This window comes from Mytilus galloprovincialis, unplaced genomic scaffold (genome assembly GCF_965363235.1).
Source record: "Mytilus galloprovincialis unplaced genomic scaffold, xbMytGall1.hap1.1 HAP1_SCAFFOLD_274, whole genome shotgun sequence".
NCBI classification, from domain to species: Eukaryota; Metazoa; Mollusca; class Bivalvia; order Mytilida; family Mytilidae; genus Mytilus; species Mytilus galloprovincialis.
Window position 1 is genome coordinate 1 of NW_027468189.1, and position 21,246 is coordinate 21,246.

At 31.3% G+C, this 21,246-nt stretch overlaps 1 long non-coding RNA gene across 1 annotated transcript; it reads left to right on the forward strand.

Moving 5' to 3' along the window:
• Nucleotides 1-1,658: 1,658 nt before the first annotated feature.
• LOC143061273 (uncharacterized) lies at nt 1,659-9,780 on the forward strand. The gene is made up of 3 exons (XR_012974385.1): nt 1,659-1,814; nt 8,626-8,739; nt 9,534-9,780. It is a non-coding gene; the product is annotated as an uncharacterized LOC143061273 (long non-coding RNA).
• Nucleotides 9,781-21,246: the final 11,466 nt, after the last annotated feature.

Here is a 21,246-nt window from a genome sequence, read left to right on the forward strand (position 1 = left end):
TTTCTTAATAATTCAAAAATTTAAAAATCGAAAGACAGGTTAAAACTTGCCCTTTGACTTGTTGTGTAATTCGGATATCGTTTATTTTAATTTTCATTCGAGCAGGTTTTTATTACGGAAAATTTTTCGCATGATTTGACTCCGAAAGCAACATTTTTGAGGATTTTTGAACCTGTAGGGGAGTATGACTTACCATCGTACTAAGAGTTAACTCCCGTGAAACTGGATCACATCCCCTTGAGTTTACCAAAAGTCCAAAAGTACTTTACATGATGATCGGAAGACAAAAAATAGCCTACAAAACGTTACACAGAGATCATAACGTTATTAATATGAACCCAACAATATATAAAGGGGTGATGTAAGATGCTCAGGAAGGGTAATTTGTGTTAATGATATACGTAGTCTTTTATTAAGTAAATAATGACCTACATGAGTTGGTTGACTTCGCATATTTTGATCACTATGAAATGGATTCTATCTGTACATTTAATTTCGTAACAGTACATTTGGCTTTTTGAAATTATTTTTAGGTATTCTATAATCACACGTCTGTTATACTTTGTTAATTAAGGGCATACGATACAGATTCGATCCCATAATAAGTTTTTACGAAAATTTGCATACAAGCTATTTTCACCTGGTGAATCGAAATATGCTTTAAAATTATACCTTCGCGTGCCAAATTAAGAGATAGAATGGTGTCGAAATGTTTTACATTAACCTAAATTTCAATTTCTTAAATAACTTAAATTGGAATAAAAAATCTCCAAACAGTATCAGGTCAAATGTCATTCTAAAAAAGCGGAACCCATGTTTGTTTTGAAGCTATAAAGTAAAATCACTCGAAAATGCATAATTTCCCTTAGTAAGATTAACAATTTTTTCGATAGATTGACGTTTTGAAAAATAACATTTTACGTTAGCAACGTCCTAACCTCCTCTATAACTGTAACTTATTCTCTTTATATAAACACTTACCGTATGTCTATTTATATGAAAATGAAAACTGTGTTGCTGTTTAAATGAGATCGCTTATGGTAATAACTAGACAATTGAAACTATAATTTCAAATCCTCTGTTAAAATGTTATTGTTCATGGAAAATGATGTCTTATCTTTATCAATAATAACTAAAAGAGTCCAAATCGTGTTATAAAAATGTGTGGCCAAATTCCTTATAAACAATATTACATTTTTACTTTTTTTAATGGCACACCTACATTAAACAGTTAAGTGTGAAAAAGTATAAAACATCACTTTAGATCAAACTAATCAAAATCATATTTCTTCCTTATTAAGACATTTTAATACTTCTAATTATTCATAACCAATGCTAACTATTTTTTAAAAATCGAATATTTTACAAATTAGTTCTTGCTAACAGTTATATATATTAGCAAGTAATGATATATCGAGTATTATACTGGTATATAACATTCCTTAAAATTTCATTATTCTTAGAAAGTAATAAAACTCCAATTTTTCAATTAGACATACTTTTTATTTTCGTTCCTTTTATTATAAATGAAATTATTGAGGATTTCTATCAGATATACAAATATATCGAGTTTTTAGAAGAAAAATAATCAACACCCTGACTTCTGGGAAATCACTAGATCTCCATACATCATGATCAAAATCATAAAATTATTCCCTGAGCAGAAGTTACCTTTAATAAGTCAGGTGCGGACATATTAAGTTGCCATAAATGGTTGATTTAACCTACGTACATTCCAAATATTAAATAAAAGGGGAACTGGAGCAAGCCTCTATCTCGAAGTTTGAAACAGAGTAGTGCACATCTCTAAAGCTGTAAGTATTAGTTTAAGATCACATTGTTTTGTATACCTTACTGCATTGCATGTCAGTGGAAAAAGGTAAACAATTTATATTTTAAACATATATGAGAGTGAATAAACGGGGTTTTTAAAGTCGTGAATATTAGTATTTCTTTGAAGTTAGAACAGGATTAACTTTTCCTGCTATGCAGACATTAACAACCGTGTGAATCCATACACAAACAGAAATTCACAATCGTTAAAATTACAGGTAAGACGACTATATATATACTGACATCTTAAGATCAAAGACCGTGAACATATGTCACTATTGAGTTGAGACATTACCACATCGTTTCCGTCAACCAATTCGTGATGGTAACCGTTCAACGTATTTAGTGTCGATTGCAGTCATCTTTTTTTAAATAGATATAGGAAGATGTTGTATGAGTGCAAATGGGATAACTCTCTATCCAATTCACAATTTATATAAGTAAACAATTATAGGTCAAGGTACGACCTTCACCAAAAAGCCTTGGCTCACACCGAACAGCAAGCTAAGTCTGCTTGAGAAGTTCTTGAGAAAGGAGCAAACCCCCTGTTTAAGCCTTTATAGTATAAAATTGTGCGAGCGTAACATACTGTGATTACTGAAATATATAATGAGATAGGATATGGAAAGGTGACTATAGGAAAGAGGAAATCAACATTGTTTTGTCACTGATTGTAGTGGGATTCCGTTTATCTGTGTCACTATCGTGATAAAAAATCAAGAAAGATCTGAAGCACAAATTCTACTTTAGGCAATATCATAGATATCAGTTTCAATGGGATACATGAGCACTCACTGACACGTGGATTAGGTTAGTTAGAAAGGTTAAAAAGCTAAGGTTATTGAAAGTCCAAATCGTCTTCGTCTTCTTAAGAAGCTGACCAAACCTTAAGGAAAAAAGCAAACAATAATCAGCAGCTTTGTATCTGTTTGATGACAGCTCAGCCCTTGAAATTAATATAAGAAATGATTTTGTGTCTGTAACAATTCTAATTCGATTACTTCTTCCATCTTATCAGTCTAGACTACTTTTTTTCAAAAATGGTTAAACACTGGAATTAATTGTGGGATTTACTGCACTGGTACATAAAATATATGTTTGAGTATATTGTAATATATATATTTGTTACTTACTTCTTTATGGACACCTTATGATTTCTTTCTATCGATCGGGTTTCTGTGTCACAGAAAGCTATGTTTTTCTTCGAATTTTTAATGCCTGAATCCTTTCTTTTATCTCCGATTTCCCCGAATGAGATTCATCAAAAAAGTTGCAATGGCCATGTACAACACGACGGTTGTCACGCTTGTAGCAGGATTTCACAACCCTTTCATGATCTTCTATAGGTTTTTGTGGGGTATTTTTTATACTATTGGTGTGAATTAATATTGTCTAGTTTTGCACATGCACGTATTTTGGTTTTCCTGTGTATCATACAGCCAGTCCTAAAACAAATTCAGTTTGGAACGTAACGAATATGTCCATGTTGCTATATCTGTGGCTTTATTTGGCAAAACTTTTAGGAAATTTGGGTCATCAATGCTCTTGTAGTTCGAACAGTTTTTTATATTTTAACTTTTTTCTATTAGAACGCCACTGAATGGTCTTTTGTAGGCGAAATGCTAATGAATTTTAATCCTGGTATATATGATAAATCTATCGTTACACATACAACTTATAAGTTATAATCTGTTTGTCGTTTTGTTTGTTATTTTAACCCCAAAAAGGCGTATTTCTTTTTTTTATATTGTATATCCATATACCTTTTACCAGATCGTTTGCCTGTTAACGTATATATTATCATAGTAATTACGGAGAACTTGCTTTACATTTTAGGGAGCAAATTTGATTAGTAGTTATTGAGATAGTTGTGTTACCAGTTCCTTCAGGATGAATTACAAAACTAATTAAAAACACGACTGTATTATTTAATTACACATTCATTTCTACCAGGTCAAAAGGGTGATAAATGTATTGCGTACATAACACTGTTTCTAAATACTGTCGAGTGATTCATTGACAAAAAAGAGTCAATTAACTGCCCTTCTAGTACTGATAAAGATGATTTTACGGAAGCGTATTTAATAGCAACACACAACTTTTTAAAAAATTTTCTTCCTAAGTTTGCGTTTTAACGCAAAGGTTTGCAAAAGTTTGAGTTATATATTTCTCCCTATGTTTGCAATATAACGCAAACTTTTGCGAAACAACGCAAACCTTTGCGTTATACATAGATAGAAATATTTTAAAAAAAAAGTTGTGTGGCGCTTATAAGCTTTCGTAGAGTTCTTAATATCTTACACTTAATATAAATTATTAAGGTAAAATGTTTACGTTGCAATATAAGAGTTTGTTTTAAACAACTGTCATATATCTAACTCAGTACATAAATATTTTTTTGTAGAAAATGAAGATTAAACTTGGTGTTTAGCTCGCTAAACCTCTCACTTGTATAAAACTAAGGTTCCATCTACTCCCTCCAGTCCAAAATTTCACCTTAGATTAACTTTTGGTTACTTTTTTTAAACCCTTTATGTTCATCAAGCTCCGAAAGTATCTAGTTTTTTCGTATTGTTGATTTTTGTTACCTTGCTGGTGATCTTCAGTTAGTTTTTACTTAATTAGTCTTTAGATGGTTCGATAAGCTTATTCTTATATTATTTGGAGTTTAGGACTTCAGATAATTCATATTTTGTTGAATTCGCTTACGCGTATGTCAATAGCTATTCTTACGTTGATTCTTCTATTTTTAAGATGAGCTTTAAATCATCATTATATTGTAGACTTATCGGTTTGATGCACTTTTATAAAAATAGTGTGAATAATTTCGGATTAGCTATGTTAACTCTCGCTTTTTGGCAGGATTAATGTTAATTAGGGGCCAGCTGAAGGACGCCTCCGGGTGCGGGAATTTTTCGCTACATTGAAGACCTGTTGGTGACCTTCTGCTGTTGTTTTTTTTTCAATGGTCGGGTTGTTGTCTCTTTGGCACATTCCCCATTTCCATTCTGAATTTTATTCTGTATTGTTTTGTAGACCGTTGTTTGTCTCATAGATGTTTTCGTTTAGACATGATGCTCTCCATTTTTCATAATTACACCATTATAACATATGTATTACAATTCTATATTAATATTTTTGTAATGGTTAGAAAATATATCAAATAACACCTTTACAAACTTTTAATGCCCATAATATATTGAATTTTAAAAAAAATATCTGTGACGTCACTTTTTGTGAATGGCACATTTTATGAACCACAGTTCATAATTCTATTGTACTGTCGTAAACTATTTTATCTGTTTGTTGTTATTCTGCGGTTTAAATGTTAAAATGCACATTATGTTCTTTATTTATGTATTTTCTGCCCTGTGTGTCTTGCATTTATTTGTACTGTATTCCGGTCAATCAATGTTGTCATTTTAGCGGTAATTTTAACATTGTCATATGAGTGGGAGGTTTGATTAGCCGTAAAACTAGGTTCAAACCATCTTATTTTCTTAAAATGTCCTGTACCAAGTCAGGAATATGCCAGTTGTTATCTTATAGTTCGTTTCTTTGCATGTTACCTTGTCGTTTATATTTTGGTGCACTATATAGTTCTTTTGTTTCGTTGTTTTCCTCTTATAGTTGATGTGTTTCCCTCGGTATTAGTTTGTAACTCGGTTTTGTGTTTTCCCAATCGATCTATGACTTTTGAACAGCGGTATACTACTGTTACCTTTATATATCTGTACCAAGTCACATATAGAGCAGTGGTTATCAAATAGTCCGTTTCTATGAAAGTTGGCGTTTGTTTTTTGTAGCAGTTCAGTATTTCTGGTGTTCCGTTGTTTTACTGTTATAATTGACGTGTTTCATTCGATTTTGGTTTGTGTCCCTAATTGGTTTCATTTAAATCAATAAATATCTTTTGAACAACGGTATTCTGCTATTGCCTTCATTTTCTAAGATATATAGTTTTTGATTACAACTTTGGCAATTTAGTTTTGATTACTTTTATTTCTTATTCTGGTACTTTTTGCTTTCATCGTTTAACGAAACCAAACAATACAAATAACGAAGCGCCTTTCACATACTAAATGTACTAGATATATATATTTAATTGATACAAACCCTAATACAGTTTAAACGATTCTTGTCATATATTACATTGTCTCTTGTGTTCCTAAAACGAATTTTGAAATGGAAATACAGTTAATTTGAATTTTGCGAAACTCTGCAAAATTAAGGAACTTGTAGCATCCTTTTAATATATAAAAAAAGAATCGAACTATTCACCTTTTGGATCATGATAGTTTGAAGATGCAAAAAAAAAAAAAAAAAAGAAAAAAGAAAAAAGGCAATAAAACAAACACTACGTGATGTTTTTAAAAGGTCGTCATGATTTCATCAGCAGACTTATTAACATCAACGTAAAGTTGGAGATTTTAATCAGCTAATCTTTTTTTTTATCAATTCCTACTGGGTAGTAACAAAATGTGCAATTCCTGATTTGTTATTCAATCATGAGAATACAATAATAGCAATAATCTATTGTAGTTCAATGCTGATGATTTTTTTCTGACGTCGTACGATCGTTTAAAAATTTAATGATGTATAAGAACGATTGGCTGAACGAATTTATTCATTTATATGTATATATGCGGAAGGTGACATCCAAGGACGACTAATGTATAAAAAACCACATATTTAACGATTAATCATACAATAAAATGCTAGGTTTTCAATAATTGGAAAATTTCTTTTTAAACTCCGTAAGCCATCAAAATAAATTTCTGTAAAATGTAAATGTAACCATTATTGTTATTGTCTTTAGATTCTTTGTTATAAGATATCATACATAATATCCAATCTTCACGATAGCATATTATCTATTAAAACGTTTGCTAAAGATAATGCCTTTCCCTTTCCGTTTGCCCTTTTCCATTTCCTGATTTCCTGATGGTGATTATCCATGGCTCCTTATTGTACGTTCAATTCTCAGTTGCTTTGAAACGTACATTTACTCAGCCTGGTACTCTGGCTTCCTCTATCAATACACACCGGTTGCTAATTTGATGCGACTGTCATACAAGTGAGAGGTTTAGCTAGCTATAAAACCAGGTTCAATCCACCATTTTCTACATTTGAAAATGCCTGTACCAAGTCAGGAATATGACAGTTCTTGTCCATTCGTTTTTGATGCGTTTTTTTATTTGATTTTGCCATGTGATTATGGACTTTCCGAATTGATTTTCCTCTGAGTTCAGTATTTTTGTGATTTTACTTTTTATATAAAGAGATTGACTGGTTTTCTGCGCAGCGGTATACTACTGTTACCTTTTTTTTCTGCACGTTAATATAGTGGTACTGATTGATATTGATATGTGAGAGCAGCGAACGAATAAAAAAGATTCAGAGTTTGTCGAGAGGCTTATAATTTACTTTGTATTTTTCCAGAAAACTCGATAATCTGTTCGTCGTGGTTTTATGGTCTTAAGACAGCTTTACTCTTGACGAAAGTAAGCTTGATAGTGTCTCCTCATATATAGTGTCTTCACTAATGATATTGCTGTCTTTGAAGAATCTTTAATTTTAATATTTTTATAATATATGACAAATTTTATTTTAACATTATTTTAACATTTCACAAGTTTGTCTGAACTGATTTTGTCGTACGGGCTCCTATATCGCTGTGCTATTCCACAGTACAAGATTTGAAAAATGTAAATAACAAACGGTGCAGGAAATTTCAACGAATTCTACATTCAGGTAGTGCAGCAAATTGAATTACCAATTCAAGTTGTTTGGTTCTCTTGATAGCAAAGGATATTTAAGAGCTGTCGTAAAGACTTTTGCTTTTAATAACTAGATACACGTTTTTTTCAATATAGTTTTAACATTTTGGCTCTACACAAAAAAAATCGAAAAGAACAAATTAAATGTTTGGAAGGATCAAAACCACAAGGATAAAAATACCTATAGTCTATTTTTTTTTTATTAATAAACACTGTACTGAGTATGCCAATAATGGGCCCCCTTCTTGGAAATGAAATTTATCTTATCTTATCTTATATTCATGAAATAGACCCAATCAAAACATATAATATATAGTTATCAAAGGTACCAGGATTATAATTTAGTACGCCAGACGCGCGTTTCGTCTACATAAGACTCATCAGTGACGCTCACATCAAAATATTTATAAAGCCAAACAAGTACAATATATTTCATGCTAGTGACTGCTTAACTGAAGATATCAACAGGGTAGTAGACCTATATATGTAACAGCAGATTTTTCTTAAATAAACCGGAAGTAACACGGTTTCACGGAGAAAACTAAAAAATGTTAATAACTTTTATCATTATAATGATTAGAAAAAGCTAATAACAAAAAATACCAAACTCAGAGAAACATTCAAAAACTGAAAGTCCATAATGGCAAAATCAAAATTGCAAACACATCAGACGATGAGATAACAACTGTCATATTTCTGACTTTGTACAGGATATTTTTTACAATCCATGACTAAAATAAACATGATATTCATCCTAGAATCAATATCTAACAAATAATTTTAGCTTTACTTTTGTTATCTAATGTTAGCAGCTCAAAATGTACCATTTTTTAATGTAAGGCTAGTATTTGTATATACAGTAATACAGACAAAGTTTTTGTTGTTGTTTTTGAATTAATTTATACATTAAAATCCAAAAGTTTTTTTCATGTTTTAACTTTTAGTAGATTGTGTAGACGGATCACATAATACATTTTTTGTTTATAATTTATTGTTGCCTTTATTTATTCAGACAATGAAATATACAACGATACTGATCTCATTGGCAGTCCTTTCTCTTCACATTTCCTGTATACATGGCTGGTTTTTTGAAAGCCCAGAACACCCGACAAGACGAGAGGACGAGGTATGTATTATATAAGTACATGTATATCATTTATATATATCATGAAAAATGAGATTTATAGATTATCGTTGATCATTTCAAAGAGTTTGATTTTCTCGCTGGAGCCGGTACGGCGAAAGCGAGAAATGCAATCGAGTTAAAATGACCAATGATAATCTGTTTATCGCTATTTTACCTATGACGACGTTGTCAATTTCATGTCAATTTCATTAGCAACGCCACGTGTCTCCTTAGTTTCTAGCGATAATTTTCCATCTCAAGCGAGTAGCATGATATGAAAGATTACCACAAAAAAAGATCAAAGGAAAAATGCACAAAATAGCGATAATTGGTATTATTTTCAATTAGGAAACTATCATAAACAGTCCAAATGAAGCGAATTTAAGCACTATGAGTAAATGTGCAGCTTCCGACAATGAGTAAAACCCATACTGTATCTAAAGGACAGTCGAGATAGAAAAACATATACAAAGTTTAATACTTTATTCAATAAATGAACATTTCCAATCATTGATAGCAACAAATATTAAAACAGAGAGTCGTAATATTGAAAAAAAAACGACGAAGAGACGAACAACAATAAAAACAATACAAGGAATATATTAAAGTGGGAACCTCGAACCCTATCATAATCCTAGGGTGAACTCATGTGTATTTAAAAAAAAGATATCTTTTGAATTGTAAACTTTATTTGCACATATTTGTTTTATTTCTGGGACATAAATTGAACATCGATATACTATATTATTTATACATGTAAGATCGTAATTAATATAATTGTTTTGTACTTCCAGTTAACAGATATTGCTGAGGTAAATCCAGAAGATCTAGATGATATGCAGTTATTTTTAACATATAAACCTTACTTTTTGGAATACGCCAGACAACAAATGTTAAGGAAGAGAAATCCACCATCGAAACGATCACTGCCAATCATGTTACGACAACGGAAAGAGAAATAAGAAGCTTGACTTTAATACAATAAAATCTGTATCAACTGTACGAAATTATTTTTGCATGTAATTAGCCCATTTTTATAATAAAAAAAAACTAACATATAACTCTGTTTAAGTCTCAAGCATATATGAACTGAAAAAAGTTTTCTTAATTGTGTTTTTTTATACAGGACCAATTTGCAATGTAGGTAATGCACCCTTTATTTCTATGATACCTGTTCATACATGTATAATGTTGACAATGTGTTTGAGCTACAGCCAATGTTTCTACATTCTACAATATGATCTACATGTACAGCTAACTCGCATTTCAGTTGATTGAAAAGTGAGTCGATGGCTCTATACTTTCATTAAGTCTTGGTGTATATAAATCCGTTAAAGTAATTATGCCGATTTGTTTTGGAGGAGGAGAAGAAATGTGGGCTAGCCACAGCACACCTACTTCGAACACAATGTACCATTTAAATCAAATCTGACAAACTACATGGTCACTGTTACCAATCTTATATGATTCAAAAATGGTATTTGTACATGAAATAAATACAACATTATACAGATAATATTATATTATAAAAATTACATACACTTTATACATAATTTCTGACAGAACTGAATAAAAGGGAAAAGTTCTTTAGTCCAAATCTTTTTGATTTGCACTATAAAAAAAGAAGGATCAACAACGATTTACCAACTAATGAAATCTTTATAGATAACAGAAATCAATTTACAAATAGAGCGCTTACATTGAATCCTATGTTTTGAATATCTTGGTCTGTCTGTTTTATTCAAATAAAAAGAAAATATCAATCATCATGATCATTAACAATTATCCATATAGTACCACACTGATAAATAATTAAAAATAATTATATTCTTTTAATACAAATTGTGTATTCTGTCAATACAAATTGTATACAAATTGTATATTCTGTCAAAACAAATTGTATATTCTGTCAATACAAATTGTATATTCTGTCAATACAAACTTTGTATATTCTGTCAATATAAATTGTATATTCATTTTATACAAATGATCAGAAGTAGTATCCCAAACGATGCTACTTCAATGTTAAAGTATGTCAATTTGATCAAAATACAGAAGCTTACAATGATCTGAAAATGGTCTATCCTACTCTCCATTTAAAATAACTTTCGGGATCCTCTGGCTTTGTCAGATAAAAAGTAAAATCACAAAAGTACTGAACTCCGAGGAAAATTTTGAAGGGTGAAATTTAATTTGCTGATTATTATTAGAACACAAATTAAAATGGATGATTGTCAAATTTTATAAAGCAAAGCTTAAACAGGATGTGAATATAAATCAGATTGAAGGTATGTCAAGTTCAGGAACGTATACAGTTGTTGTCCTATTTATCTTAACCGTTTATTTTGTTTCATTAAAATATCAATTAGGTTATTTTACTTTCTATATTATTCACAATTTCCAAAATTTGGACGAATCAAAGCTTAACATTTTGTGGTATATGCATCAGCTATTTGATACACACTGTATGAAGGCCTCTATATGTCCATTGGTTATTTGTGTCGTTTAGTTGCTGTCTTACTGACGTATACGACTACTTTGACTTATAATTTTAAACTTAAAGTTTTAAGATATTGAATCAAAACTTACCCATCAGGACAATTACATACACATAGAAATCCCCTACACTTTCCACCATTGCAGCCCTGCCTTACGTGGTCACAACAGAGGTGACAAATTTTATTGAACTGACATCCTCCCCATCTACATTTCATTCTGTGATCCCTTCGGTTTCGTTTATGTTCATGCCAGAAAGAAAAAAAATTTAGAAAATCTACTATTATTCAGAAATACACATTATTATTTTAGAAACAAAACATAAATATAAAACTTTTTTATCACTATGAAGAACGAATTAGGAGTAAATTTTAAAATAACCGATATCTGTCAAATATGATAGCGGATGCCAAAAGTGTTCAAGCTGTTTAAAGGAATGTAGTCCAATGCTTTATATTTCTCTTTATATTTAGTGAATATTATAAGTGTAAAAAACATTCAGTTCTCAAACTTTACTCAAATAAGATCGAGACTGAGTGCACCGATAGAGTAAGCGTTTCTAGATATTGTGCATCACAAGTAGTAAGTAAAGAAGAAAAAGAGACTTCCAAATGTTTGACATCAAAATCAAATGATCATTTAGAAATAAAAGACATATACAGGATTACCCAACACGTCAAACACCTTGCCCAAAAGACGAAAAAAGTCTCACTGAAAAGGCAAAGAAAGGCTCAACCGAAAGGCAAAAAAGTTTTATCCGTAAGGCTAAGAAATTCTAACCCGAAAGGCTAAGAAAGTCTAACACGAAAGGCAAAGGACATCTTACCCGAAATGCTAAGAAAGCCTTACCCGCAAGGCAAAGAAAGTCTTGCACAAAAGGCTAAGAAAGTCTAACCCGACAAGCAAAGAAAAACTAACACGAAAGGCAAAGAAAGTCTTACCCGAAAGGCAAAGAAAAACTTACCCGAAAGGCTAAGAAAGTCTAACCCGAAATGCTAAGAAAGTCTTACCCTAAATGCTAAGAAAGTCTTACTCGAAAGGCAAACGAGCAGAATGATAATAGCAACACTTGGTTCATGGTGTTAATCTGAAATAGAAATGTACTACTAGTATACATTGACTTAAAAAACCCAAAATAAAATAAAACGCAAATAACACAATAATCAGGTAGTAGTAATTATTGAGAGTGCTATAAATTCATTTGTACATGTTGTAATTGACTTTAATTTATACAAGTTACATGTTTTAGTAATTACATTTACTGTCTAACTTTAAATTTACAGTGTGTACTGAACAATCAAAATGTAATGCGCATTTTGCATTATGTAAAATTTATAAACGCAATTTTATGTAATAATTTTAGCAATTTAAACAAATGTCTCATACATTGTCATGGATCAAATCTTGGTGCATCTACAAATACAACCATTTGCTTTATTAAATATGTTTGAAAACAAAAACCGTAGTATCTATAAAAAACGTAGTTTGGAGAAAACGACAAAACAGACGATTTTAATATGGGAATAATCAAATTCCCTCACCTTAGTAGCAATATACCAAATTCACATGCATATATGATACACATTTCTCAAATTATTCGGTATTCAAGAACTTGCAGCTCCTACTCAGACTTTGTAAAACGTAACCAGTGTCTGAGCAGAAAGTTGATAAACCAGGGGGATGTCAAAGAAAGTTTCGTTCTTTTTCTGAAAAAAGTTAATTTGAAGGTATCAAGACCTTGTTGATAAATATTCCGTATCAACTTCACAAATAAAAACACGATGGTCTTGAAGTATAGATTCTACTTTTTGACGTTGTCTATATAGTATTATACAATTACTGTCTTTTGAGGAGGTAAATATGCGGTTTTATTGACTTTTGAAAAACTGATATTCACTGAGGCCGACGGCCGAAGTGAATATCAGTTTTTCAAAAGTCAATTAAACCCCATATTTACCAAAACAAAAGACAGTTATTATTTTATTCCATATTCCGAGGAAAGAAAATGTATTTGTTGACAAACATATACCAAAACAAATTTTACATGAAACATTTTACCATAACGTTGCATGTAAAAGCGCGTGACGTTTAGCGCGGTGAATAACACTTTCTCAGGTGAATATGCTTTTTTATTCAAATCCGATTCATATAGAGAAAGCTACTAAAATAATACCAATATGGAATAATCCTTTTTATTGTCTTTTTAATATTACTTTTACTGTTTAGTCTGTTTATGGTATTATCAATTTGACGTGACTCTGTACTTATGCATCCCACCATTGTGTTATTGTTCTATAATGTTTGTATTCTTATCTTTTATTTTTGCTAATGTGCTTTGTATATATGATTTTTTGTGTTTCTTTGATACATATGATGTGGGTGATAATTTTTGTACTCTTGTCTTTCATTTCAGCTAATGTGCTTTGTCTTTATGCCCTTTTGTGTTTTTTTTTTAGAAGACATTCATAATGAACATATAGTCAAGCGACAAGAAGGACAAGGGAAACTTCTAATTTATATTCTGCAGAGGATGTGCCTAAAAAACTATAGACTATATTATGTTTCCTACTTTGAACGAACAAAATATTTTATATCTACAAAGAGACTCAAAAGAGTTAATCCGTATTGATTTATATAAATTATTTTATGCGATTCCATACTTTACTTGTAAAAAATAAAGTATGACAAAAACATTTACCAGTAATACCGGTATCTTATATTATATGCACTTTATACCAGTATCTGAAATAATGAATATTATACTAAATAACCATTTGAAGTCATTGAAATATTAAAAGTGACTTATCTTTTAACGAATATCATGTTTCCACTTGTTAGTACAGAAGTGATTCTTCTAAAATGTAACAACTATTTAGAAGTATTCGAAATTTACATGAAATATTAGTTTCTTTTTTACAGTGTCTGCTTGAGAGAGACTTTATAAGTAAATGACGAATTTTACGTTAATAAGTAAAAAAACAAATGAATAACTACGTCTTTTTAACATACACATTCGTTTGTGCACAAGTTTAAATGCAGCTAAAAAAACATACTTACTGTTAAGAGACAATATGAATCTACAGAAACTTGCTACATGCATTCACGTTTTACAAACAGGTTATTACGGACACCTAAGATCATCAATTTACTTTTTGTTGTGTTTTTTTTTAATAAGTGACACAATTATTTATTACCATTTTCCCTGGTACAGTCCAACAACGTCAATAACACAACATCGAATAGACACCGTTAAATGTCACTTAATGTTTGCCTATAATCGAAATGTGATTAATTATTTTTTGATTAGTTATTTTACAGCAGCAAAATTAAATGACAAACAATTGGTACATGCACACGAATGTATTACAGAGTACATTATATGAGTCCAGTGGAAAGAAAGGTTTCTGAATTGTCACACGAATAAATTTTTGTTTGGTAAATGCAGAATTCGTCACTTCTCAGATCGCTACAATGCATTGAAGCAACTAAAAAACCACACAAAAGACACAAAGATAAGATCAAAAGTACTCACAGTTACAGAAAGCTAGTTCAAAGACTATAACACTGATAATAAAAATTATGAATCTAAGACTAGAAATATGTCTGAAAGTATTTGAGAATTTACTTTCATTGAATACAGGTCTTGAAACTTTTAACCTATCCCATAACCTATAATGTTAAGATATTAATGTTGCCGATATTTAGAGTCTAAAGAGTTATGTGACCCCAATCGTCAAACCAAGCCTGAGTTAGGTAGATCCTTTATAATCAAATATATTTTTTTGTTTGTTAACCTACTCGCCATGGTTCATCTCATATAGACATAACTAGGATTTTAAAGCATTATAATAACAGTTAGACAGAGTTAAAAAATAAAAATAAGAATAAAAACAAAGTAAACAACGGATTAAAAAAAAACCAACATATAATTGTGTATCAAAAATAGGTTAAAGTAGTGGTTCTCCCGTTAACAAAAACTTAGGATTAAACTACATCGTTTTTAATTACATAATCATATCTTAGTCACCCACATATAATCGCATAATATGACAGGAAAAACATGTTAAAACATGTTTACAAAACACTGATAATATTGTACTGACAACACCCAAGAACCGATCGGAATCAATATCGAACGACCATAAGTCAAACAGTTTTGATTTTGCTCTATGATTGTATTCGGATTGTTTTATTTTTGTCACATGGCAATCTGATGGGTAAGGCACATACAGACTAATGCAAGATTAAATATGTTAGATGGTATTATTAGTTGTATTCCATATGAATGTAAAATTATAGTTGGAAGTAAGTGTAAGTTGGAAATGAATTGGTACAAAAGGTATAAGAAAAACAAAAATCATGTTATTTTTTTTTTTAAATAATACAGTATTGATTTTATCTTCCCGCAAAAGATGGGAATTTTATTAAAATATGGAGATCGAAGAATGAAATACAATTTACTATATGCCTTTTATAGCAACAGGTATTTAGGTTTAACAAAATTCATTTACAGATTGCTTATACTATTCTACTTTGTAGTTCATTATTATTTCTAAATAATGCTGATTTAACAAACTGAACTATATACTTTTTGTTAAGAAATATAAGAAAACATATTTCATATTTTTCGGTACGAAATATTGAACAAAATTTCAAAACTTTTGGCTATTCATCATGGTGGACATAATGACAATGTTCGTGCCTTTTTGAGCAACTGATGGTATATTTTGATTAATTGATTGATTTAAATTTAGCCCCCTTTCAGTTCTATTTGGTATTGTTTGATGATCACATTTTATAGTGGAATTAGCCGAAGTGCAAGGAGAGAACCAGTCGAACGCACCTGTCATATGTGAGATTCTAACTCACAACATCAAGCATGACAGGCTAGTTATACAGTAGTAGTTGAAGTACTAAGATTCCTTAGCCATCTTTGGTTGAAATTCCAAAGGAAGATAGAACAGACCAATGATTAATTTGATAAATTCTACATCGTATTTTTATCCTTTGCGCCTAATACTGTAATATGCGATTTCGCATGATTCAAATAATGTTTCATTTTAAACTAACAGACGACGATTATAGTCATTACATTGGAGCCACAACTTGAGGACACCGCTGCTGGTGTTCTATCAGTTCCCGAGGATATCAATATATCTGTAGTCAATACTTTGGTATTGACATAATTTAATTTATACCAAACATTTCTTTAATTTTTCGTTCATAAATTTATAAATCATAAAGAAACTGAGGCTGACCTAAGACGGATTTGGACTATTTGATTTCGATATTACTTGTAGGCCCTTTTTGATGGTATAGCTTTTTTCATGTGTTGGTTCTTACTTATACATAATTGGCTTTTAATTTTTGGCTTGTTCCTGGTGAATGTGAATCCTTTTTGTTTCTCAAAACTTTGATAACAGGAATCGCCATCCCCGTTTTATTTTTTATGTCATGAACGTTTTTCTTTATATATCCAATTTACTTTGCAACAAACAGCCCTTGTGGCTTCCTAATTATTAATCAAAGCAATGTTTGTGAACATGTACAAATGTATGTAAATGTACATATTTATAGAACTGTCTTTTCAGAAAGAAAATCATTGGATGATTTTTATTTTGATATTATTATAGTACATTTCATTATATATAAGTGAAACATTGTAAAACAAAAATTCAATTTGTTATGTGTTTATCTTTTTGGAGTTTCTAATTTTTTGCACTATATTTGGCATACAATTTGGTGTACTAAGTATCAAGTTAGTGAGGCAACAACTTGAAAACTTTAAACTGAAAATGTTCTTGTTTCACATTATCCCAATTTCTGCTATACTTGTAAGACGTAGCCCTTTGTAATTACATGGCAGGCAACTCTTTTACTTTACACGTGTAGCGAGATATGTTTACCCATCAGAGCACCTGATATTACCCCCGATTCTTGGTAGGTTTCGTTTTGCCTAGTCGTTAGTTTTCTCTTGATAGTTCGGTATACGTTGTCTATTAATAGTTTTCGTATTTACCATAAATAGTGATGGTTTCCCGTCGCCTTAAGGATTTCGATTATCCATTTGGTATTTTCTGCAACTTGTTACATATTATAAAATGGAGAACCGTAATTGATTTGACTAAACTAAACTCTAACATAAAAGATAATACCAAATCCGGCCCTCGTCACAAGATATAAGGCCAAGTCGTTAGTTTTGGCTTGGTATTGTTTTCTTTGGGATTGGGGAAAGGGGGGTCGTGTCCACTAAGGATTTATATTATTTATTATTGTAGAGTGGTTATCGAAGGTTTTTATCTTGTCCCTATTTTCACACCATATTGTTTAAAGTTTTGCGCATAAACTGCAAGATATACATGTAATTACTATCGTTCTTATTCTTCAGCTGCAGGATATTATCACTCTTTCTGAGTACCATAATAGGCTATTATTACTCTTTGGAAGCACCATATCAGGACATTATTTCTCTTTCTGAACACCATGCGAAGATATTATTACTCTTTCTGGATACCGTATCAAGATATTATTACTCTTTCTGGATACCGTAACAAGATATTATTACTCTTTCTGGATACCGTATCAAGATATAATTACTCTTTCTGGGCACCATGCGAAGATATTATTACTCTTTCTGGATACCGTATCAAGATATTATTACACTTTCTGGATACCGTATCAAGATATTATTACTCTTTTTGGATACCGTATCAAGATCTTATTACTCTTTCTTGATACCGTATCAAGTTATTATTACTCTTTCTGGATACCATATCAAGATATGATTACTAGTTCTGAGTACCATATCAGGAAATAATTACTCTTTATGAGCACCATATCAGGATATAATTACTCTTTATGAGTACCATATCAGGATATAATTACTCTTTCTGGATACCGTATCAAGTTATTATTACTCTTCTGGATACCATATCAAGATATGATTACTAGTTCTGAGTACCATATCAGGATATAATTACTCTTTATGAGCACCATATCATGATATTATTACTCGTTCTGAGTACCATATCATGATATTATTACTTTTTATGAGCACCATATCAGAATGTTATTTGAACAGTCTTAGGTTATGAGAGGGTTTGTGCCTTCAAACCAGTTTAACCCCGCTAAATTCTGAATGTGATTGTCCCAAGTCAGGAGCCTGTTTTAAATTGGTTCGTTTGTCGCTATATATCACCTAAATGTTTTTCGTTCATTTCTTTGTACATAAATAAGGCCGTTAGTTTTCTCGTTTGATTTGTTTCACATTTGTCATGTCGGGGCCTTCGAAGCTGACTATGCAGTTTGGGTTTTTCTCACTGTTGAAGGCCGTACGGTGACCTATAGTTGTTAATTTCTGTGTTGTTTTGTCTCTACTGGAGAGTTGTTTCATTGGCAATCATACCACATCTACCATTTCTTATAAAATATGACTCTGCTCTGATCTAGAGCATCAAGTATTGGATATTGTTTCGGTTTAAGATCATGAGATGCTTCAAAAAGAGGACGAAAGATACCAGAGGCACAGTCAAACTCATAAATCGAAAATAAACTGACAGCGCCTGGCTAAAAATGAAAGAAGACAAACAGACAAACAATAAAACGCATGACACAACATAGAAAACCAGACGAAACAACACGAACCCAACCAAAAACTCGGGTAAGCAGATCCTGCTCCACATGTGGCACCCGTCATGCTGCTTATGTTATAACAAATCCGGTAAATAGTCTAATTTGGTAGACGACAATAGACGGTGGGACATAATAACGGTAAACGATAGGTTATACATGGGTGGCAATACATTATCAAGTATTGTCTTCTTTTTTTGGATACATGAAAATATAGCTGTGATTTTAAATGATTAGAATCCTTTGAAGCAAATCATGTGTTGAGTGATATAAACATAAAAAGCACTGGAAAAGGCAGCATATAAAACAACTTTAGAATTTTTTTAAAGGCGGATTTTTACTTTGAATTGTCTTCTTAATAACAGGTCATTTTTATATATAATTGTATCGTCAAATGTGAGTAAAGAGATTTTCTAAATATGCAGGTATGATTACATATATAAAAAAGATAATTTAAATAATGATAATCGGCAATCTTCACTCACTACACAAGCCGTGACCTAAATATAATAATAAAACATTGTTATTGATCATCATTAACCAATATATGGAAACAGGAACTCAATGACTACTGTAACGTGTAACCGGGCGATCAATGGATCCGTATCTGAATAAATCAGGATTTCAAGTGTTCAACTTAAATTTGCAACACAACCAGTTGTCCTATTCAAAACAATTAACACACCCTTAAATGAATTCACAATGTCAAATATATACGCTGCACAATGCACATTAATCAAAATGCCGGGTGAAGTACCTCATTTACAATGCACAGACACAGTGTTTTATAACAGAACATATATACACAATGTCACTATGCAATCACTATGCAACATGTACCAGACCGATTTATTCACAATGTCACTAACAGATTATTATGCAACATGCATACGGCCCTTTATTACACCATGTCACCAACAGATTACTTTGCAACATGCATCAAGTAAGTATCTCACAAAACGTATGAACACAAAATCACATATATACAACTTCTATTTACAACGTCCGTCAATATGTAGTATCACCTTGTTAGTCTGCAACTAACCACAATAACATAATGACACAATTACACTTGCACAATGTTTCAACTCACAAGGAATATGTTAATATAAACACAGCTGAACTCACGCATTAACTATCCCTTTGAGTTCCCACACAATGAATATTATCCAACTGGTAAGGTTTAACACAGTGTACTTTCACTAATACACTTCCACAATATTACAACTTGCAACACCAGCAAGTAAACACCTTGTATTCTCACTAATACAAATCTATGAAGTATTCACACTTCCACATAGTACAACTTGCAACACCAGCAAGTATACACCTTGTATTCTCATTAATACAATAACCACTTATATATATCAGATTCACTTTATATATTGTATCACAATCACTATTGCAATATCCACATATAAATCCGAACACTATTTATATATCCTTTGGAATCACTTAATTCACTCTACTTACCAGTTGGAAAATAATCCCTGATGTTATCACTTCAACGGTCCACATATAACTGACAAAGTTTCTCTGTCTTGGGCTGGTTTATATACTACGATATGGAACGGTCCATTATACTTAAAGGGGTGAAAATCAAGACTATACCAAATTTAGGGGTGTTTTAACAAATAGACGGTGCTCCAACTATGGGGAAACTTATAAACATATAGAAACACATTTAACAGGGAAAGACAACTGGTATTTCACATCGAAATAAATAAACTATTACCGATTTTCGTTACACTACATTGACTTCATAACATTTATTTAATATCTCGATTACAAACGGTACACAAGTATTTTAAAAATTGAGATGATATCCCAATATCTTGACAATTAAGAAAAAAAGTTCGCATAGGAGATCAACTTATAATGTGTTTTTTTGTTGAACATATTTGATTATTATTTTTGATTACATTTTGTAACTGTTAAATGTATTATTGATTTTAGAAAAATAAATTCAATTGTAAAATATATCTGCGTTTGAACTTCCTAGCGACATATTGTTGAAATCTTGAATACCAGATACTGATTGTGTCCTATTCCCCATTGGAAAATTTTAACTAAGTGTGGATTTGCATGACGGTGGAGACGCTCACCTCTGTTGTGGCATCCAATCTCTCTCTCTCTCTCTCTCTCTCTCTCTCTCTCTCTCTCTCTCTCTCTCTCTCTCTCTCTCTCTCTCTCTAGGTTTCATGCAGTTCCCTCAGTTTACGTTCTTTACTTTGATTTGTTTCTTCTGAATGGCGTTATGCGAATTAAACATCGATATACAACTGTTGCATCTTATGTAATCTATTGACACCGAAGGTTGACTGTTTAGTTTTACATTGTAAACAATAACTTCTCCTTTCCAGAAGGATAATATTTGATAAG